The 24,284-nt window shown below is 34.0% G+C and overlaps 1 protein-coding gene across 1 annotated transcript in view; it reads right to left on the reverse strand.

Annotated features, from left to right (window-relative positions):
• RNF180 (ring finger protein 180) overlaps nucleotides 1-23,042 on the reverse strand; it is a 167,360-nt gene extending 144,318 nt beyond the window's left edge. Inside the window, 2 exon segments of the mRNA XM_074282123.1 lie at nucleotides 3,988-4,035; nucleotides 22,455-23,042. The gene's annotated coding sequence lies outside the window, so the exon portion shown is untranslated.
• Nucleotides 23,043-24,284: the final 1,242 nt, after the last annotated feature.

Consider the following 24,284-nt stretch of genomic DNA (forward strand, 5'->3'; position numbering starts at 1 on the left):
CTTTCAAAACAGCATCAGCCAAAAACTAGCAAACATAATGACAGAGTGCCCTGCCTTATAAGATACTTAAAACCACAGATATATGTAAGTGTAAATTAAATGTAAACAATTGAACTTTGAAGGGATATTTACAGTTTATAACATTTATATTTCTAGGATTTTAATAATCTTTAATAAGCTTAAAACTTCACTAAGTCTTTTGGGAAATCTCGTACACTTTGCCATAAATTCATTATCAATATAATTTCAATCCAATCTTTCATATATTATAATACCTAGCAAATCACATTACTAACATGTTGTAATAGTACTGTAAGACATAATAATAATGAAAATTTCTGATACTTCAAAGTTTATTATTGTATGAGTTTATATTAAAATTGCCATTGCTGGAAACTGTATCATTTTGAAACAAACCTGATAAGAATTTCTGAACTTAGTTATGTTGCTCTTTGAACAAGAAACATATATAGTCCATCATTTGGGTTGAAGGGGATACTCAAAACATTTCCATATCTGGGCCTTTCCAGAGCCTGCATTGTAGAGTACTGCAGATAATGGAGGTAAGGTATAAGACTGTTCAGCCCAGAGGAAACCTGCTGATAATGTCTGGTTCGGCTCCCCATCTTCTTTTAGTGAGTTTCAACCTTCCTGAGAAATCAGGGAGGGTGGTGACCACCTGTGTTCTATTGAAGAAAGGGATACTTACAGTAAGGAGGCATTTAATCAATATCAATAGCAGGGTGCTTATAGGAAACACTTGTTCAGTGTGATATGGTGATGTAGCTCCACTTGGGACATGCTCAGTATGCTGTAGTGATATAAGCACACTAAGTTATTTAGGGGCTGAGATGACTTGAAATTAACGGACTCCATCTTTGACCATCCTCTGGAGTCTCCTGCCTTCTTCATCCCTCCACTAAGACCAAGGACTCAGGCTGGTCCCGAGATTCTCCAGAGAGCCAGTCCAGACAATATATTTTGGCACACCAGCTTGGGGGCTCTAGAAAGCACACTACCCTGCATGCTACTGGCATAAATTTTGTGAACCCCGCATTACTACTATTGCATTAATGAGGCAGAGGGGACTTTAGCAGATGTTAATAAAATAAACATTAAAAATACTTTACATTTAAGTGTAAAAATAGAAAATAATGGTCCAACAAAGAGCAAAACCATAGTAAAGTATTTCAACATAACTGAGGCTCCCAAAGAGATTAAGATACTATATGTAAGCAAGTACTGTCTTTAGTAACATAAATGCTGAAATTGCTTTAAAGTTTACAGTAAGAAAGGCAGTGTGGGATGGCAGACTACTTTACTTTTGGAATCAGAAGGTCTTAGTCAAATCTTAACTGCATTCATTACTTATTTGCTTTTTATTTTTATAGAGGTCTCCCTGGTGCTACAAAGTAACCCCTAGTCAAAAAAAAAATATTTGGATGTAACAATCAGGCTTGATTGCCTTACTTCAAAACTCACATTTCTACTACTCTAAAGGAATAGCTTAAAAAAAAAATCTTTGTATATCACTGGAAACAAATGTAACTTAATCTGCTCTTTGGGTTCCACAGAAACTCCTTAGTATTGAGCATAATAAAAGAGCTGTACTCCAAAGCAAAAAGCCGTGAATTAGGAGCCAGGTGATTTTATACCCTGATTCTTTTGCATTGGTTCTGCCCTGCTTTATCATATGGTCTTCAGTTTTCTATGCATTATCCTTTTAAAGTTACTTGGACCTGTAGTTCCTGTCTAAGAGTAGAGAACGATGGAATTTGAAAGTTGGAGGGACTGCCATGGCTAATTCCTAGCTTCTTAAACTATGGTTCATGATACCATCTGGGGTCATGTAATTGAATATAGAAATCATGAAAATGTTTGATTTTATATATCTATATACCCAGGGTCATATAAAAATATCTGGGCAAAAAGGGGTTATGAGTAAAAGTTTAAGAAGCCCTGCTCTAATCTAACTCCATCACCAAAATGAATCTCCATTATTAAATGTTAGCAAATGCTAAAGAATAAACCCATTACTTCTCAAAACAGGCAATTCCACTTTTGTACAACTATGTTAGGAAAGTTTTCCTGATGGTAACTCTAAATCTATCTTCTTAAAACTTGTACACTGTGAAACTATATCCACTCACATGAAAGAGTGTTCCAAATCACTACTGATCAGAGAAATGCAAATTAAGACCACTCTGAGATACCACTACACACCTGTCAGATTGGCTAAGATGACAGGAACAAATAATGACAAATGTTGGAGGGGATGTGGGGAAATTGGGACACTAATACATTGCTGGTGGAGTTGTGAAAGAATCCAGCCATTCTGGAGAGCAATCTGGAATTATGCCCAAAAAGTTATCAAACTGTGCATACCCTTTGACCCAGCAGCGCTACTACTGGGATTATATCCCAAAGAAATACTAAAGAGCGGAAAGAGACATATATGTGCCAAAATGTTTGTGGCAGCTCTTTTTGTTGTAGCTAGAAACTGGAAGATGAATGGATGTCCATCAGTTGGAGAATGGTTGGGTAAATTATGGTATATGAAGGTTATGGAATATTATTGCTCTGTAAGAAATGACCAGCAGGAGGAATACAGAGAGGCCTGGAGAGACTTAAATCAACTGATGCTGAGTGAAATGAGCAGAACCAGAAGATCACTGTACACTTCAACAACAATACTGTATGAGGATGTATTCTGATGGAAGTGGAAATCTTCAACATAAAGAAGATCCAACTCACTTCCAGTTGATCAATGATGGACAGAGGTAGCTACACCCAGAGAAGAAACACTGGGAGGGGAATGAAAATTGTTAGCACTAATATCTGTCTGCCCAGGTTGCACATACCTTCGGATTCTAATGTTTATTGTGCAACAAGAAAATGATATTCGCACACATGTATTGTACCTAGACTATATTGTAACACATGTAAAATGTATGGTATTGCCTGTCGTCGGGGGGAGGGAATAAAGGGAGGGGGGGTAATTTGGAAAAATGAATACAAGGGATAATATTATAAAATATATATATATATATATATATATATATATAATAAAAAAAAATGAAAAAAAAAAAAAAAAACTTGTACACTGCTCATGATTCAGATTTTTCAGGTCACACAGAATACTTTGAAATTAGTTATGTCCCTTTCTTATTCAGTCTAAAAATGTCAGGTCTTTCAATCAAGCGTCATATAGCTTGAACTAGGAGCCATTTACTATACTGGCTACACTACTCTGAACATTTACCAGCTTATTGATTCCTACTTAAATTGTGGCAAAAAAAACCCTAAACACCATACTGTCGATAAAATCCAAAGTGAACAGAATACAGTTGGACCATCATTTTATTCCTATAGATTTCAAGGTATCCACCTGTCTTCTTCTTATGTGACTCTTTCCCATGACCTCAGATGACTCTCCAGAAGGAATCCATTTAATATGCTAGGAGGATTTTTTCTAACTCATTTGACAAACCAAGGATACCAATGCTGTTATCGATTCTCCAATACCTTACTGATATCATTTATGCTACTTCTCCCACATAAATTCTTTGCTATTATTATACCACAGCATGCTTATGACCCAACATATACATCTATTTTGACACGTGGTAACCTGTGACTTCAATTCTTTGGAGATAATGGTATTTATTGATTTACAACATATATAATATCCTTAAATAATGCATTTATTTGAAAATGGGCAATTGTTTCAGGGGAAGAAGGCTGAGTCATGAATACAGGTATTGTATTAGTTGTTTTACACTATTTCTTAAGGATGTTAATTATAATAAAATCTCATTTTATAATAAAAATTTATCTCTGAAAAGTTGTTTATGAGACAAATAAGAACACTAAAAACTCTCAATTTTTAAGGAATATTTTTATAAAGTAAATAATATCCTCACCTTCTACGACCCACAATTTGTTTTCCTATCTTTATATCTTTTCTTAAAATAAAAGAAATCGTACCTGCTGTTTCTGTGAAGAGCCTTCAATTTCTCAGGAAAATAATAAAAACTGCAAAACAAAGTAATGCTTTATTATTACTGAACATTATTATTTTTTTTATTTTACTCAAGGTTCTTATGAAATTAATGACCTAAATTGAGTAGCTATGCATTATAGGTTAAAAAAAAAGCTGATGAAATCTAGAACTAGAAGCATGTAATATCTTTCAATCTGAGCAATGGAAAATACTTCTAATATCTAAAATCCACAATACTTCAGTTTGTTAATTTTCTTTTTTTCACTTTATCTTACTTTGTGTTATCCAAAGGTGAGATGAAAATCTATAGCAAAACATCTCATAATGAATTATACAGGAAGCAGCGAGAGTACTCAAACTGATCACATTACAGTTCACATTCTCTTCTACTTTTATAGGACTTATGATAGTAGGTAGTAACACATATTTACTTTCCCTGTCTCATTCTTCTCTCTATCAAACAGTTGTCCCTCAAAGTTTAGACACAGGTACTACTATCAAATATAGCAGTTTCTGAGAATCCTGGAGAAGGAAGTAAAACATTGTTTTGATATTTTATTTACTGCTCCAAATGAACATATAAAAGTAAAATTAGCATACTAAATAAACAGCAATTCATGTGTACACTTTAAGTGAATCACTAATCTGCTTTAACATCCTCTATTTGATTAACTAACTCAGATTTAGTTATTTGAAATAAGCACTGTAGATAGTTATATTTATGAGTCAGGAAGACCAATTTGAATCCTGCTTTATATATTTATAGTTAAGAGCTGGGCAAATTGTGTAACCATTTTGAGCCTTAGCTATTTCATCTGTAAAAATAAAGGGGGTTGAATTTGATGAATTCTAAATCCCTTCTAGTTCTAAGTCTATGCTCTTAAATCATCTCTTAATGCTAGAGATAATTGCTTAATTGTGAAGTAGGAAATGAGTTCTCAAAACAGTCAGTTTAGAACAGGGTCTTAATCTTTAAGTGTCATGGACTTTCTCTCCCCAGCCACCTTGAAAGTTATGTTGAAGCCTAGAGGTCATTTTGTAGATTCATGTTTTGTTTTGCTTTTTAAAATACATAACTGAAAGGAAATAGCAAATTTCTTATGGAGAGAAAAGTAGAGTCATCAAAATGAATAGGACTTTATAGGGATCATTCAGTTATTTTTCAAGTTTAAAAAACAAAAAAAAGAGCTCCAGGGAATTAAAATTTTGTATTCAGTAGGAAGCAGCAGACATGGGGTTATAATTAACATCTGACTCATCTGCCCTATTCATATGCTGCAGACTATTTGCACCTATTATGAATTAGTGCATTATCCTAAGGAGCACCCATAACTAATTCTTTAGATATTGTATTCTAGGAATCACAACTATATAGCATCATTCAGGTAACATCTATATTGCAAGCAAGGTATTTAAACAAAGGGACAGCATGATATTGTTGAAAGCACTGGGCAATTTCCTAATTACAGCTTGCCATTTTCCTCAATTAATTCAGAACCTACTTCATTGTCTATCAGCAATGCCTATCCCAAATATTCAAATTTATATATAAATGCAAGACTCTGGTCTTTCAAACTGTATATTGTGGAATGGAAAATAGGCATTTTTCATCCATGTTATTCCACAAAAATTATTAGAATAATCTCTTGAGTATTCTTATATACTCAGAGTTGTTAATCTATGGTACTGTGGGCTTAATGCAATTGTCCACAAAGCATCTAGAGAACATCACCATCTACAAACTTTTTCAATTTGAAACCTCCTTGGAACACCTTCCATGAGAATGGCCAACATTTTTGGTAATCTACACATCTTTATACTAAACCTCACTTGTTAATCATTTCACTTGAGCCCTTACATTGTGACTATTCATTTGATTCAACAACTGCATGAAAGATTCCTTGTTGAAAAAGATTCTTTAAGGCTGTGTTTTGATGAGCTGAATAAATGATTTTTTAAAAAATGACAAAACAGGATCTTACATTCTCTATGTGTGATTGAAGAAAGTGTGTGCAAAAAGTATAAAAACTCAAAAAAATTATAATACATATTTTTCTTTTTTTAGTACAGCTTTTTATGCATAAGGTAATTTTTCAACATTGACTTTTGCAAAAACTTCTGTTTTAACTTTTTCCCTCCTTCCCTCCACCCCCTCCCCTAGATGGCAGGTAGTCCCATAGATGTTAAAAATGTTAAAGTATATGTTAAATGAAATATATGTATACATATTTATTCAGTTATCTTATTGCACAAGAAAGATCGGATCTAGAAAGAAGGTAAAAATAACCTGAGAAGAAAAAACAAAAATGTAAGCAAACAGTAACAGAAAGAGTGGAAATGTTATGTTGTGGTCCACACTCATTCCCCAGTGTTCTTTCTCTGGGTATAGCTGGTTCTGTTCATTACAGATCAATTGGAACTGATTTGGATCCTCTCATTGTTGAAGAGAGCCACGCCCATCAGAATTGATCATCATGTATTATTATTGTCAAAGTGTATAATAATCTCCTGGTTCTACTCATTTCACTCAGCATCAGTCGATGTAAGTCTCTCCAGGTCTCTCTGTATTCCTCCTGCTGGTCATTTTTTTATAGAACAATAATATTCCATAACATTCATATACCACAATTTATTCAGCCATTCTCCAATAAGTGAGCATCCTTTCAATTTCCAGTTTCTAGCCACTACAAAAAGGGCTGCCACAAACATTTTTGCACATGTGGGTCCCTTTCCCTCCTTATATTCAAAGATCTCTTTAGGATATAAGCCCAGCAGTAATACTGCTGGATCAAAGGGTATGCATAGTTTGATAACTCTTTGAGCATAGTTCCAATTGCTCTCCAGAACGGCTGAATATATTCACACAGGAAGTGTGCCTGTGTTTGTGTGTGTGTTCCTTTAGAGACTGAATTCCAACCATTGGATTACTTCCTGTCCCTTTACAAAAAATTGCTCCTATTCACCAAGTTTGTAATCAATCTATTATTCCACAGGCATACAATGCAATCCCACCCTTACTTGTGCTTCTTAGAATATTGTTTCCTTCAAGGTGTAGCTCAAATGATACCTCCTATATAAAACTTTTCCAATGTCCTCCAGTTGTTGCTGATTCATCCATTTTAGCCTGAAATTACTTTGCATTTAACTTAGTTTTATACATACTCATCTATGCAGATATCATTTCTCCTTGAGAAAAGCCATCATTCTATGTCTCTCTTCAATTTCACAAGCAAACACCTTTAGAAAAAATTGTCGGATCTTCCCCCTCTACTTTTTCATTCAATTCTGATCATTTTGCATCTTGATTCTGACCAGATCACTCAATTGAAACTGTTCCTTACAAAGTTACTGATGATCTCTTAAATGTCAAATCTGACGTCTGATAATGATGAACATATCTCCTGGAAACTTTCCTTTCTGGGCTTTCATGACATTGTTCTCTGTTGGTTCTCTCTTTTTCTGGGGGTGGGTGGGGGTGGGTGTGGGAGGTAGGGTCTGACTATCTTCTGGCTCCATTTGGTTGAATCATAATCTCTATTAGGTCCTGAGGGTAAACCCCAGGGCTCTGTCCTGAGTCCTCATCTCTTTTCCTTCCATAATCTCTTTAGTGATGACCTCATCCATCTCATGAGACTTCTAATGTATAAGCAGCTCACACTGAGTAACTGTCAGCCCAGATTCTCTCTTTAGAACTCTATGGCAAATCCCCACTTTTCCCGAGATTTCAAAACTAGAAATTCCAAATTCAATATATTTTAAAAATTATTTTATCTCTCTAAACCCAAGCCTCTTCTAAAAGTCCTGCTTAGAGCACCAACATTCTAATTACCCAAATTCAAAAATTCAATGTTATACCTGACACCCCTTTCCCCTCACTCTACATAGCTTATCAGCTGCCAGCAAGTCTTATCAGTTCTACTTCCCAGACACTTCTGGCATCAATCCCCATTTGTCTACTCACAAAGCTATTACTCTCATTCATATTCTTGCTTAGATTACTGTAGCCCACTAACTGGTTTTATTGTCTCCAACCTCTTCCTCTCCTCACTCTATTTTCTTCATCTCTCCCAAAACAGATTTTTCACAAAATAGCCTAATGCCACCTCCTCTAAGATGGCACTAAAAGTGTTTCATGAATTGGCAACCATCTAAATATTACTTCCTTTTGCACACTCCATGGTCTGGTCAAACTGGACTTCGTAAAATTTTTTATAAAACACTTCATTTCCCAAGTCCATGATTTTGTTCCCCATGACTGGAAAGCACTTCCCACTCTCCTCTATCTTACTACTCTCAAAGCTCAGATTCAGACCCACCTGCTATATAAGGCATTTCCTAACCTCTCTAATTCTTAATGCTTCTTCCACCCAAATTATGTTGAATTTACTTTGTATGTATTGTCTCCCCAATAGAGTTATGCTTCTCAAGGGTAAATATTTTATTTACTCTAACATATACACTAGGCACAGCATAAGAGTTTAATAAATGCTTGTTAAATGAATTAATAATGCATTGATGGGGCAGCTAGGTGGCGCAGCGGATACAGAACCAGCCTTGAATTCAGGAGGACCAGAGTTCAAATCTGGTCTCAGACACTTAACACTTCCTAGCTGTGTGACCCTGGGCAAGTCACTTAACCCCAGCCTCAGGGGAAAAAAAATAATGATAAAATTTAAAAAGTAATAATAATGCATTGATGACAAACATATATTGTCACACAAGGACAATTCTGGAAACTGTAATGTATTTTCAATCCATCTAGTCCAAGACATGTTTAAGTGCCTATTTATTATGTGCCAGGCAATGTGCTAAGCTCTGGGGATACAATTATCAAAAAGATAGACAGTCCTTGCCTTCAAGGAGCTTATATTCTAACGGGAGTGGGAGAATAACACACAAAAGAGGCAGGACAGTGGAAAGAAGGGCAAGGAGATGTAAGAGGATAGAAGATGCACTTGGGGGGTATCTTGTTCTATAGAGTTGAAACCAAGTAAAAACAGAATGGAATAAGCCAAAAAGTTCAGTCTGTCCTTTATAAAGGAAGGCATTGAGAGGAGTCTGGTACTCCATCCTCCAATCAGTGAAGAGAGAAATTAGAGAGAGGTTACCACCTCAAGAAGATGTAAGGCAAATATATTGCTATATCAAAGAATTCATTGCCAAGTGGTTAAATTGATAGTTTGAAGACTTTCCAGACTTAGTTAGCTAAGCTGGTTCTCAGAAGCAGGCATTATTATCACTGGGCACATAACTTGCAACTTTTCCAAATTGGTAGAACATGATAGTTTCTGCTCTTCTGACGTGGATTTTGAGAACATAAGTCCACTTCTATATAATGATGAGATGTATGAATAATATTTTGCTAAAGAGGCATGTGACATGAAAACTGCTAACTTATGAAAACTCATTAATAGTGGAAGAATAATAGGGTGAAATAATGGCATTGTTAAATCACTATTATTTTATAAAGTTCAAAGTTAAATAGATTTATAGTAAACATTCAACTGAAGGTCTTATATCCATATTTTTACAAAATATCAAGGAAATCCATGAAAGAAGATCAAGATAAAAGCCACTGATTTTTTTTTCCCCAAAAAACCAAACAGGTACAATTTGATCTTCAGAATGCATAGTAAAGCTTGATACAGAGTCAGAATATATTTCTTAGTGAGAAAACATTCCAGAGTTTAATTTATATATCATGTCATTTGTAGGTAATGAACCTTTATTCTGATTTTAAAACAGGGAATGAAAAGACACTCTAAAAGATACATAAATCTGTGTTAGATAATATCTAACATAACTTCTCTAACTTTGTTCTTAAATGAATATTTATTTGTATTACCCCTACTTGTATTACTACAAAATGAGTACACAAAAGGACAAGAAGCCAATCATAGAAAGTCACTATGGGAATAGGGAAGACCAAGGTTCATCTTCAAGGGAGGATAGTGAAATCAAAAAAGCCTTTTTTACCCCAAAAAGCATTATCAAATGGTCACCTGCCCAAAAAATAATTCATAGAAAAGCTTTAAAAAGACTTTAAAAATTAAATGAGATGAAGAAAAAACTTTTTAAAAATTCAAGAAAAAAAAAAAAAGATTATGTAAAGATAATGAACCAACTATAAAAGAAGATCTGAAATCTTCAGGAAGAAAATGATTCCTTGAAAACCAGAATGTTCAAGGGGAAGACAGTGAAGTTATAAGAAGCCAAGAAATAATAAAATATAAAGAATGAAAAAAAAAGAAGACATTGTGAGACATCTTCCAAGAAAAACAATGTATCTGGAGAACATATGAAGAAGAGAAAACAAAAGAATAACTACAACCAAAAAAGAAAAAAAAATGTTGATATAATAATACAAGAAATAATTAAAGAAAATTGTCCTGGAGATTTGAGAAAAAGAAGAAAAAGTAGAAATAGAAAAAATTCACCAATAATCACTTCACAGATATCCTATGAGGAAATCCTACAGGAACATCACAACTAAATTCCAAAACCCCAGATAAAGGAGAAAATATTATGAACAAGAAAAAGACAATTCAAATATGATAGGGCCACAGTTCGAATCACAAAAGACCTCAAAGTAGCTATATTAGAAGATTCTAGGTTTGGGAACACTGTCTCAAAGAGCAAAAAAACTAGGATTACATACCCAGCATAGTTAAGCTTTATAGAGTAAACTATACTCAGCAAAGGTAAGCATGATCCTGAATGGGGAAAAAAAAAAAATATTCAATGAATTGTCAGACTTTTAGGATTGTAAAAAGATCCGAACTTTTAAAAGTTTGACATGTAAGATAGAAGAGAAACATCAACTAAACATAAAAGATTAATTTCCAGGGAATCAATAAGGATAAACTTTTTATGCTTTATATATGGAAATATAAACCATATGTCTTAAGACAATCATGAAGAAGTTCAAAAGATCAGGGTAGAGCTAAGCATGATGTGATTCTAAAAAGCAAAATTGTGTAAGAAAAGATAAAAAAGAGTAATTTGATTATACAAGTGAAGTGTGAGATCAAGAGCTGACAGCAATTAGAGGGGAGAGGAGGGCTAGTAGGTCTTGAATCCAACAGACATCTGGAAAGAATTAAAGAGGGAATAATACGTACATATCTACAAGGGGATAAAAGTCTTCTAAATTGATTAAGAAATAAGAGGGGACAGGGTGGAACCAAGATGGTGGAAAGCAGACAGGTTTCTCTCTGAGCATCTCCTAGTGTCCCTTAGATCAACAGCAGATTAAGCTTCTACACTGATTTTTAGAGTGACAGAACCCACAAATATTTGGAGTACATTTCCAGAAGAAGATACTTTCTAAGAATTCTGAAAGGGTCTGTTAAAATTGGGCAAGGGGAGAGGCTTCTGAGCTCAGATCACAGGGCAGAGAGCCTGGGACAGGGAGCCAGACAATGTGGCCTCCAGTTACCAGGGAATCTATTGCGAGGTTCTTAGGCTATTATTGCCCTGCTTACAAGCCAGTGGTTCCCAGATCTGCAGTGAGACACCCAAAGCAAATACAAAAGGCAAATAGTGAGCCTCTGAACCCCAGAAAACTTGTTAGTTGGCCATACCTACCCAGCACTGGAAGTCAGTCAGCAGCAACAGTTCCAGGACAAACTAAAGCAGCTGTGGCCCTTTTGCCTTAAGAGCAGACCTCAACCTTTAAAAAAAAAAAAAAAAAAAAAAAAAAAAAGAACTCTGACTATAGACTGCTTTTATGGAGAAAGAAAATAACAACTCAAACCCCAAGGATCTTGAAAGGAAAATGATCGCCAGATGAAGCCCCAAAAGGTGATAAGAATTGGTCCCCATTTCATATGACTCTCTGGGAAGAATTCAAAAAGCATCTTAAAAGACAATTAGGAGAAAAATGGGGAAAGGAAATGAGATTTTTATAAGAGGATTTGAAAAAGAAGAAAACTGCTTAAAAATAGATTTGATGAAATGGAAAAAGCATACATCTTCTTACAAAATCTGTGAAACAGTAAACAAACAAACCAAAACACACACACACACACACACACACTGAACAAAACACCTAAAGTTCAATTGGCCAAATGCAAAATGAGATAATAAAGCTAACCTAAAGAAAATAATTCACTAAAAATTAGAATTAAACAAATGGAAGTGAATGACTCAATGAGACTTCAACAATCAGTCAAACAAAAAAAAAAAAAAAGAAAAAGAAAAGAAAAAGAAAAAAATAAAAGAATATCTAAAATACCTCATTGGAAAAATAACTGACCTGGAAAATAGATCTAGGAGAGGACAATCAAAGAATTATTGGACTTCCTGAAAACAATTATGAAAAAAAGATTCAAACATCATCCTTCAGGAAATCATCAAGGAAAACTCCCCAGATGTCCTAGAACTAGATGTTGTAAATTACTACTGATCAGAGAAATGCAAACAAACACAACTTTGAGGTACTACTATACAACTCTCAGATTGGTTAAGATGACAGGAAAAGATAATGACAAATGTTGTGGAGGGGATGTGGGAAAATTGGGACACTAATATATTGCTGGTGGAATTTGTGAACTGATCCAAACATTCTGGAGAGCAATTTGGAATTATGCACAAAGGGCTATCAAAATGTGCATACCCTTTCATCTGGCAGTGTTTCTATTGGGCATAAATCTTAAAGAAAAGGAGGGAAAGGGGTCTACATGTGCAAAAATGTTTGTGGCAGCCCTTTTTGTAGTGGCAAGAAGCTGGAAACTGAATGGATGCCCATCAGTTGGAGAATGGCTGGATAAGTTATAGTATATGGATGTTATGGAATATTATTATTTTATAAGAAACGAGCAACAGGATGATTTCAGAGAGACCTGGAGAAACTTATAAGAACTGATCCTAAGTGAAATGAGCAAAAACAGGAGATCGTTATACAGGACAACAAGATTATAAGATGATCAATTCTGATGGATATGGCTCTTTTCAACAATGAGATGATTCAGTCTAGTTCCAATGATCTTCTGATTAAGAGAGCTATCTACACTCAGAGAGTGTACACCAGAGGGAACTGTGGGTGGATTCATAACACAGCATTTTCACTTTTTTGTTGTTTGCTTGCATTTTGTTTTCTTTCTCATTTTTTTCCTTTTTGATTTTCTTGTGCAGCAAAATAATTGTATAAATATGTATACTTACATTGGATTTAACATATTTAACACATATTGGATTACTTGCAACCTAGGGGAGGGGGAAGGGGTAAGTGGGGGAAAACTTGGAACACAGGCTTTCGCAAGGGTCAAATGTAGAAAAATTATCCATGCTTATGTTTTGAAAATAAAAAGCTTTAATTAAGAAAAAAAAAAAAAAAAGAAGAAGAAGAAATAAGAGGGAGAAGGAATAAGATAGCATAGTGTATAGAAAAATAGGCTAATGGAAATAGGCTAATGGTGTGTAAACTATAGGAATGAGATAAAGAATGGAAAGGGGGGATGAAAGGGTGGGGAGAAAGAATAAAGGAAGAATTCTTGGAAGGAGGTTATTAAGTAAAGAGCAAGGCAAGGAAAGGGGCAGAAATAAAGTGGAGGAGTCAGCCAGGGATAGGAAAGGAAATATACACAAAATATAACAATAATAATCTGGAGTAGAATGTAGTAGGGGGAAAAAAAAAAAAGCAGGGGTAAATCATTGATCTGACAAAAAGTTAAAGTTAAAATAGAATCAATCAAAAAAGAAAACTGGACAACTATACTATATGTCAGTCATACTAATCATTATTGTTTAATATTATTTAAAACAACTAGAAATGGTGAGTTTGGATTTAGAAAAATACAAAAAGTCTTGCACCTAAAAAGAAAGACAACTATCTTCAGAGAAACAGAGGACAAACACAGTATAATCTTACACATATGAATGTATGATTATAGATATCTATGTTTCTGTTTAATATATATATAAAATTTAATAGTAACTACAAAGAGAGTGCCCACAAAGTCGTATTTATAATGGTAATACTAACAAAGCATAGACATCTTCCTGTAATTATTTTTTATCATCTTATATATCACTTCATGATATGTGTTAAATATATCCAAAGCTGACAAACAGTCATAGAACTTTAATTTAGAGCTGACAGGGACTTCTGAGACCATTTGATCTCATTTTACACATGAGAAAACTAAGGCTTAGAAAGGACAACTTGCACAAAATTACACAGATATCAAGAATCAGTGGCAGGATTTAAACCCAAGATGAATGCTTCAAAAAAAAAAAAAAAATCCAGAAATGATTCAGCATTAGAATGATTTTAAACATCTATAAATTTAGATCTTATAACTCTATAGTTGGACAAGGAATAATTTTCATAAATGTTTTCAGGAGATTCTAGGAGGTTATTTGGCATATAAGCATAGTTACAAGAACAAAGACTAAAGAAGAAATTAGACCATTAACCAATCAAAGTTACACGTATACTTGGAGACAAAAATAAATCTACCTATTTAAAAACTTGAAAAGAAATCTTACAAAATGGTTTCTAATATGTATACTATCTCAGATTTATAGTAAAACTGGGCCACTGTTTTGCTGTTTTAATTAAACAAATATAGAATAGCTGGCACTGTCAACTGTAGGTCTTTAAGGGCTACAAAGCACTTTGCATGCATTATCTCATTTAAACCTCTCAGTAATCCCAAGATAGATACTAATGGTACAGTGATACTTATCTCAAAGATAAAGAAAACAGAATAGAGAGATGAACAGAGTAATATGTGGTTACATGGCTAGTAAAGGTCAGATGCAAAGAACTCAGATCTTCTTTAAGTCAAGTCTAGCCTCATCACTAGTATACTAGGAGTCTCCTCTATTTAAAAAACACTGTGCTAAATATTACAAATATGAAGATGAAAAATGACATTCTCTTGTGTAAAAAAAGCTTACAATTTAATAAGAAAAGGACATTCCATGTATAAAAATAAGTTTAACACATGATAGACTGATAAAGTCCAACAAGAAACTTAGATAATGTACAAATTTTAGGAAAGAGATCCAATTGAACTTAACAAGTATACAATTTTAAAACTTATGCTTGGTAATTGGGATATAAAGACAAAATAAAACAAGGAGTTTGCATTCTATTAGAAGAATACAAAATGCACATAGACCTAAGTAAAATAAAAAGAATTTAAGAGGGCCAGAGAACCAGCCATCAGGAAAGCTTTTTTGGAGAAGATGGCTATAAAATCAGAAAATGATTCCAAGAGGTAAAGATAGTTCATTCTATGGCTTTTGAAATAAGTCGGAAATAATGATACTGAATGGGTGTGATTGACTGAAGTATTTCTCAGTATTGAGTCACATGATCCCTGTTCCCAGAACTGGGACCCTGGAGAGGTCATTTGATCTCGGGAGGGATAAACTTTGAATCCTGAGATACAGGAAGTTGCAGGAAGTGAAATGACCTGTGGGAGGCAGCCAACATTGGTGACCATTGGTCAAAGATGGTTATATCCTTTTAGTCTATCCAATGAGAAGGCTCAAGTCTTTTGCCTTTAAACCCTGGACGAGACAGAAACTAGCCAGGTTCCAGGAGCACATGGTGGAATTGGGATGGCTCCCAGGTATGTCTGGGCCTCTTCCTGCAGGGATTAAATAAATGCTTTCTCTTTGTACCTGATGATGTCTCTGATAAGTTAATTGGGAAGGGGGTCTTGCATCTGACCCATCCCACACAATCATAACCAGAGCATGGAAGGAAGCTGATACACAAATCTTTTGTGAAATTAGCATAGGGTGGGAATGAATTAAACTGGCAGCATAAATTAAGGGCTACTCTTAAGAACAATCAAGTGAAGCAATCTTCCTTTTGAATCCAGACTTCTGTCCCAGGACCATTGAGAGATGGCAATCACAATTCTAGCCCAATACTGATATAAACTGTGTTCCCCCCTCATTTTTGTGGGGAGGGATGGACCTGGGTTGAAAAGGCCCTGAATCTCAACCCCTCCTAGCCCCACTCTCTTTTCCTAGGGGAAACTCACTAGGTAATCTCCACCTACACTGGGGCATAATCACCACCCTTTACTGAATAGAAAATTAGCCCCTAATTGCTCTCTAGCCCCAAACCATAGAAACCTAATATAATCAAAGGCTGTACCCCAAACCTTACCTAATTCCTAATCAGGAAGAGTCCACGGAGTTGTTTGTCAGTGTAATAAACCCATTTTTTGCCCAAAAACCTCACCTGAAGATTGGGACTGTGAATTCTTTCTTTCATAAAAATCTGCTTGACATTGGGCCTAGGGACTCCATCCAGTTAGGATATCTCTTACCCTCATCTCTCACATCTCACCCACTTTGAGGATTACAAGAGAAAATGATTGGTGATAGCCCTGAAGATAATGGAAGCCCAAGACTTTTTAAGCTAGTCTTCCCCAGGTCTCAGTTTGTCTCAGACAATACCCATTCAAGTGCTGAAGAACCTTTAAAACTGAAGCAAAAAATGGTCTACTCTCATAAAAGAATTAATCTGGGAGAAAAAGACTCATGATTTCTAGCCAAAACAGAACAATTGCTATTTAAACTCACTCTGAGCGATCAAAACCCAAACAAGAGCAAATGAGACCCATTATTGGCCAATCAGTGAAAGCCAGAATGATTTGAATTTAAGGATATAATCAAAACTCCATTTGAATCACAATATGCTTTAACAAAGTCTGGTTATTAAGAGCTATATTTCAAGAAATCATAAGAAAAAAAATCTAGCCCACAAACTCCAAGAAACCTTTAAGCGAAAAGAATTTACATTCCTTTGGATAGAAGACCCACATTTACAAAACTATGACTCCCCCACATTAACAGACAAGGAGGAGGAAAAAGAGGAAGCTAGGGAGAGAAAAGGCAAGCCATTTCAGCATCTTTGCCAAGAGAACTCCAAATGGGATCACAAACATTGAACATTGCTGAAAATAACCAAAGACTGAGGGGTTTTTTTCCCCTTTTAGAAGTGATACAAAAAAATGATCTATTGAACCTTAAGAGCAATGTGCCATTTTTCTTATTTTTGCTAGACAAAGAATTTTTACTTGAACAATTTAAAGTCATCAATTGAATCACAAGTGAATCCAATAAATTATTCAAATTAAAATTGGCCTACAAGTTCATTGATGGTAGGAATTGTATTATTCGTTGAACATGTAACTCCCAATATTTGGCACATAATATTCATTTTATAAATGCTTGTTGAATGATGGATTAGATGGATACAATAGGTCAGTACAATTTATCACTGAGAACAAAGACTTTCTGGAGGTTAAGAAATGTGTTTAGGAGAAAAAAAGCTGTACCTTATCTCTGACCAATAATTTAATAAAAAGGACATGTTATATTGTTTTTAGGGTCAAATAACCACTTTTCTCACTTTACCTTTATGAGAAAGTAGCAAAAGGTCAAAAAACAAAGTTGTAGTATACATTTCTTCAAGGAATTAAGTTCCAGAGTACTTTTATTTCTATTTTACCAGCCCTCATTCCCTTCCTAGCTTTTCTGATTCTCAAAATTCAATTGCTTTTCACCTTGGGAATTCCCTCAGGGCTTTCTTATCTTGGAACACCCTTTTTTCAACCAAGTTGACTACTTTTAGTTTTCTCCTTCTATGGCCTCCATTTTGGGGGCATACCCACTTCAGTCAAAACTTCTGATTCTCTGGACTTGAACACCATGGGCTAGCTGGTAACTTCTATCATCTCTCTTCTTCTCAGCTCCCTTTTATACACTATTTTCCTCCTCAAAGGTAAGGACTATCTTTATTTTTGCTTTTATTTGTAATTCTAATACCTAGCATATGCTTGACATTGTTGATTGTGAGTGCAAAAATAAAATAGAGCCAATCAAAAGAAAATGTCTTTAACTTATACTCTTAAAAAACAGGTAAAATGGGAGACATCTTTGAAAACCCTACAACAATCCCAATTTCAAAAAACTACAAGTTTATAGTATAAAATTTATAACATTAGCATATGCTGATATAGTCAATTTCTCTTTAGGGTAACTGATTCATTTACTAGCAAAGAATTGCCAAAATAGTTTCATCAAACATTGTTAAAATGTTCAGTAAATATACTGTATTCACAATGAAGTTACTGAGAAAGCCAATAAAAGTTCCATAACATCATAGTTTGTTGCTTTCTTTCACTGGATTTATTGCACCTTCTTACCCCAAATCCTGCTTCAAAATACTAACTTACCTTCCATACTTCTTCATAAAAATATTATGCTTCTTGAACTAAAGTGAACCAGAAAAAAGGATACTTTCTGATCTTTTCACTGAAACCATTCAGGGTCTACAAGCCCTCAATTGTTATTAAGAATGAGTTCATTTTATTTCCCTGAAACCAAGATATCATTTAGGTGATGTTGGGGAAAGGTAGGAAAGGTTTAATAGTTAAATGGTGAGAGAGTTCATAGTGAGGAAGAGGAAAATAAGAAGGGGAAGGAAAAGGTATAAGGCAGTTGTTCATGTTCAAGTATCTTAACTGAGGAAAAAAAAAGGAGCTTAATTGACATTTATTTGTCTCCTATGAAACCGAGCTTGTTGCAAATAAGGGGAAAAAGCAAAACCATTTAATTTGAAGATCTAATAATTACTGAGATTACATAGGATGTTTTAATTTATCTTTACATATAGAAAACATCATAGTTCGGTATGGTATTGGTGCTAAACCCCTTTCCCAAATTAATTTATCAGAGTCATCTTCATGTACAAAGAGAAAGCTTTTATTTAGTTCTTAAAGGTAGAGGCCCAGACACACACCTGGGAGCTATCCCAGTTCCTACCTTATATTCATGGAACCTGACATGCTTCCCGCTTGTGGAGATTTAAATAGCAATGAAACCCAAGCCTTTTCATTGGATAGACTAAAAGGACATAATCACTTATGACCAATGGTTACCAATGTTGTCTGCTACCTGTGGGTCACATCACTTCCTGTAACTTCATTTACTTAGGGTCTGATCTTCCAGCTCTAGGATCTAGGAATCTAGGGATCTTGTGACTCAGGCCTATTCTCATAAACTGAGAAAATTCCACCTAAGCAGTCCCATTCAGTTCTGAACATATTTATTTAACTGGGGATGTTTCCTGACTTTAGCTAATCTAATTCTCAAATCTTTCCACTTTAAAAGAGAGTGTAAAGTTGGATCTTGCTGGTTATATATCATGATTATATTATGAACCCCCAAAAGAGTTGTTTGCTTCATGAAAGATTTCTCAACATTATTCTATTTTAAAACAAGATCTCCTAGAAAATGTAAAGTATGATTTAGTTTATACAAATCAATTTATGCTCACATCTTGAGCAATAAATTTATTACATAAAATACAATACGCTTGTGCCAACTATCCTACCAATTAATTTAATGTCGTCTTTAATTACAGTTATTTTTACCCTAAGAAAAATTTAGCTATATGATGATTCAACATAAAAAGAAATATTTAGGATGAATTCAGGGTATTTAGGTTAATTCTTGAAATTAAGTAGAAGACTGCCAAGCATTTAAAGTTTATCTGAAAGAAAATGTTTCTTTCTTTCCAAGTACCTGGAAAGGTCCTGTCTTTCCTACTTCCTAAAAACTGGGGAACATAGAGTTTTGTGATAAATAAAAATTTCAATTTTTTTTTAAATTTCAAAATTAGATGCTCATATAGCCTAATACCATCTTGTATTAATTTACTCAAAATTTGCAAATTAAGATTAAATTTTTTACAGCAATCTGTCTACAGAAATGAAGCAATATAATTTTATCTGATAATCTTTACCAAATGACCCATATGAAAAAAAAAAAAACAATTATTTAAGTATATTTCTGAAAGTAAAGTGAAATAATTTAATATAAAATGAAAAAAACTGTCCAACCATTCACAATGCTTCCTTCAATACATAAATCACTTGAATCTAAGAGTCAACTACAAGTGTTACTACTGGGCTTATATCCCAAAGAGATCTTAAAGAAGGAAAAGGGACCCACATGTGCAAGAATGTTTGTGGAAGCCCTCTTTGTAGTGGACAGAAACTAGAAACTAAGTGGATGCCCATCAATTGGAGAATGGCTGAATAAATTGTGATATATGTATATTATGGAATATTATTGTTCTATAAGAAATGACCAACAGAATGATTTCAGAAAGGCCTGGAGAGACTTACATGAACTGATGCTGAGTGAAATGAGCAGGATCAGGAGATCATTATATACTTCAACAATACTCTATGATGATCAATTCTGATGGACGTGGCCCTCTTCAACAATGAGATGAACCAAATCAGTTCCAATAAACCAGTAATGAACTGAACCAGTTATGCCCAGCGAAAAAACTCTGGGAGATGACTATGAACCACTACATAAAATCCCCAATACCCCTATTTTTGTCCGCCTGCATTTTTTATTTCCTTCACAGGCTAATTGTACACTATTTCAAAGTCTGATTCTTTTTGTACAGCAAAGTAACTGTTTGGACATATATACATATATTGTATTTAATTTATACTTTAACACATGTAACATGTATTGGTCAACCTGCCATCTGGGGGAGGATGGTGGGAGGAAGGAGGGGAAAAATTGGAACAAAGGTTTGGCAAATGTCAGTGTTTGTAAAATTACCCATGCATATATCTTGTAAATAAAAAGCTATTTAAAAAAAAAAAAAAAAAAAGAGTCAACTGCAAGAGTCTAAGTCTAACTAATATGTTAACAATATTTCCCCCCCTTTATTGTTGTTGTTGTTGTTTAAAGCAGTACACTTAGAATGTGTAAAAAGATTTTTTTCAGATGTTGCATAGATCTAAGACTTTACACCTCTTTAGGCTAGGATTCTACTAAGCATATTCCTTCTATAACACTGCAGAGATATTTGTGTTACAAAGTCTCTTGAGTCCTCTTGGTTCTTGCCAGCCTGGAATTCCTCAATTATTAGCAAATTAAAGAAAATTATCTTTCTGCAAATAAAATTAACAAATTAACTCATAGAGAAGTTCTTTTCAATCTAAGAAAAATCTTGTTTATCAGAAGACTATGATAAAGCAGTAGAAATTGCTGATAGTAAAAAAGTAAGAAAAATGAGACTAATAAAAATTTCATAGAAAAATTTATTTTAAATAGGATTTTCTCTTTTTTTGTCTGTAAGCATTTCTTTCCTGAAAATGAATGCAGTTTTTTTTTTGTTTGTTTTGTTTTGTTTTACCCACTTAATATTATGTAGGACATAAAGTTTAGGAAAACATAGTATTTCCTTTGTACTTCAATAAAGTTCAGGTTTATGCTTGTTTCCCATATACTAGCAAAAATCTAGAGATGCTAAGTCCTTTAAAAGTTCAGCAGTTTGTATTTGCATAAGGAATAAAAATTAGGAACTTCTTAAAATTGAATAATTAAATTTGTAATTACTACACTTTGAAACTAAATGAATTTTGGTTCATAAACATATTGAATGTTCAACTAAGAGCAAATTAAGAGTGTCATCACTTAATTGTTAGCATATTTCAATTTTAGCCCAAATTTCATTATCTTCCTATTTTCCTATGTCTTCAAAATCTCCAAAAAATGATACCCCTCTAATGTCAGCTAGGTGACTCAACTGACAGAGGACTAGGCACAGAATCAAGAAGATATGAATTCAAATTCAGTTTCAGAAACTTACTGGTTTTGTGACCCTGAGTAAGTCACTTAACCTGTTTCCCTCAAACTACTAGAGAAGGAAATAGAAAAGCCATTCCAGTATTTTTGCCAACAAAACAAAACAAAACAAAACACCAAAAACAATCTATGGATAGTATTGGCATGATACAGTCCACAGGATCACAAAGAGTTGCACACAAGTGAATGGCTGACCAACACTAACAACAATTTTCATGTGTTAAATACTTTCCCAGGAGTTTATTCTGTAAGATAAATAGCATAAATTAATTTTAATATGTATATACTGAAACATTTAAAGTTGGTTATTATTATTATTTTTTTTTAATGATAGTAACATAGCATTGAATACCAGCCATTAAAATATCTGACGTGAAAAATCACGGTATAATAGAGAGACTGCTAGGTTTGGAGTCAGGAAAGATCATCAAGAACAAACCACTTTACTTCTTTAAAAGCCATTTTTCTCATATGTAAAAGGAACATTAAGATATCTATTCTTTCTACCTCACAGAATTATTCTGAGCTTCAAAATGAGATGATATACAGTACTCTTTAAACTTTGATATTCTTATATAAATGTCAACTATTACAGCACATCTACATGAACAATTAAAAATGAAATTATATTTTTTTCATTCATTTGCAAAAATACAAGGAGAAAACTCAGCTAAGTTGTAAATGTATCCACTTATTAGGAAGGAGGGTTATTACAAAAGTGTTATATAATTATTGTTTCAAAATCATCCACCATAAGTCATTTACATAGCCTCAGAAGTATCACTTGTTCTAATCATACCTCCTTATATATCAAGTTGCCAAGTTATGGTTGAAATGGCTTGGAACATTTAGTTCTAGCATACCCTCTATAGATAAAGGCTCTGTAACAACAAAGAAGAACTGGGATTTTGTATTGTATGATCAAGAAAAAAATTGAAAAAAAGTTTTAGTACAATAAAAATCATATCTCTACTATATCATTGTTTTAAAAACTATATAAACAAAAAGAACCATTCTAAATTACTGCAAGGTTTGTGAGCTCATTTTATACATAAAGTTAACTACACAGTTAAGTGAAGCAAATGGTCACATAGTCAATAAATGTCAAAAGTGACACTGGAATCCAAATCCAATGCTCTTTCCATCATACTATGACATAGTGAAATACTCAGAAGCATAGTATTATGTTAACAATAACAGTCTCTGTTTTGAAAAGATGATCCTACATAACAAGACTTAGGTAACTATGCAAAGTCTTTACAAATGAATTCTAAATTTTGCTCTATGAAGTTCCAGAAGAAACTTTTGTTTATTTTTATTCTATTATCTGAGTCATAACATATGTTTCACCCATAAACCTAACTTTAAGCTATCAATATTTAAATATTTATTGTGATCATTACTAGTACTAAATATTATGAGGAAATCAGAAACATCATAAAATCTGGAATTAGATCTGATTAAGTTAGGGAAGTAAGCTCAAATTACAAGAAACAACAGTTAATTATATAAAAGGGCATATAATTATATGCTAAATTATTTGCTAAAATATGAGATACAATATCATGCAAATTGGGAAAAGAGGAAATATAGACAAATCTGCAAAGGTTGAATGGAAAGATGAGAGGACCTAGGCTTTGAAGAATAGGAATAAGTCCTACTTCCAAAAGTCCTCCAAACAGAGGGAAATATCCTACTGAGTCCTGATGGAGAAATCCAAGGGGGAAAAAAATCACAGTGAGTCATTTTTTCCTAGGTCAATTTAGCATAGGGTGATAGAGAGCATAAAGAACTGGAAATGGGATCAGGTTAGGAGTGGCTACATAAAAGACTTTGGTGCAATTAAAAAGGCTGTGCACTACAGCAAGAGGACATTAACAGGGGATCATGACTTCTCACAATAGGTGGAAACAGATACCAACTGGCAGTTGTCTCTCATTACTTAGCTTCCAGGTCACAAATTGGATCACCCTATACTAAGAAGGGTACAGCATCCAAGGTTCACAAGCCATCATATACTGTGCAATGGGTAGTAACTGTTCAATAAGGTCCCCTGGATATGGATCCAGAAGCAGAGCAGACTTATCCAGCTTCCAGTTGAATCTGAAGTCTGAAAAAAAAAAAAAAGTGGCTGATGTTGGCTGAATCCAATACCAATTTATTGTTCTTCAGACCCAAATCCAGGTAAAGAATTTGTAGAGCTTAGATAAGGAGTTAAGCCATCATGCCCTGGGAAGTCCACTCTAAAAGTACTGAAAGCTTACCCTAGTTAGAGATGTCCCTGAGATACTGAAATAACATAACATTCAATATCCTAAGAAAGCATCAGCAAGACCAACACAGACTTTCCCTCTAGAAGTACACCACAAAAAGTCTAAAGTAAGAAGGTAGTTGAAAGAATGAACAACAACAAAAAAATAAAATGCCATTATGATGAGAGAGATGATTCCAAAACAACTACACCCAAAGCCTCAAAGAAAAACACCACTTAGGCACAAGTTCAATTAGAATTTCTAGAAGAAATGACCCAAACGTTTAAAAAAATAAGCTTTATTAAATTTTTTTATAAATGAAATGTGAATACTTAAAGGAAAATTGTTTGAAAGAAAAAAAAAAACATAAGAAACAA

This window comes from Sminthopsis crassicaudata, chromosome 1 (assembly GCF_048593235.1).
Source record: "Sminthopsis crassicaudata isolate SCR6 chromosome 1, ASM4859323v1, whole genome shotgun sequence".
In the NCBI taxonomy this organism is placed as follows: Eukaryota; Metazoa; Chordata; class Mammalia; order Dasyuromorphia; family Dasyuridae; genus Sminthopsis; species Sminthopsis crassicaudata.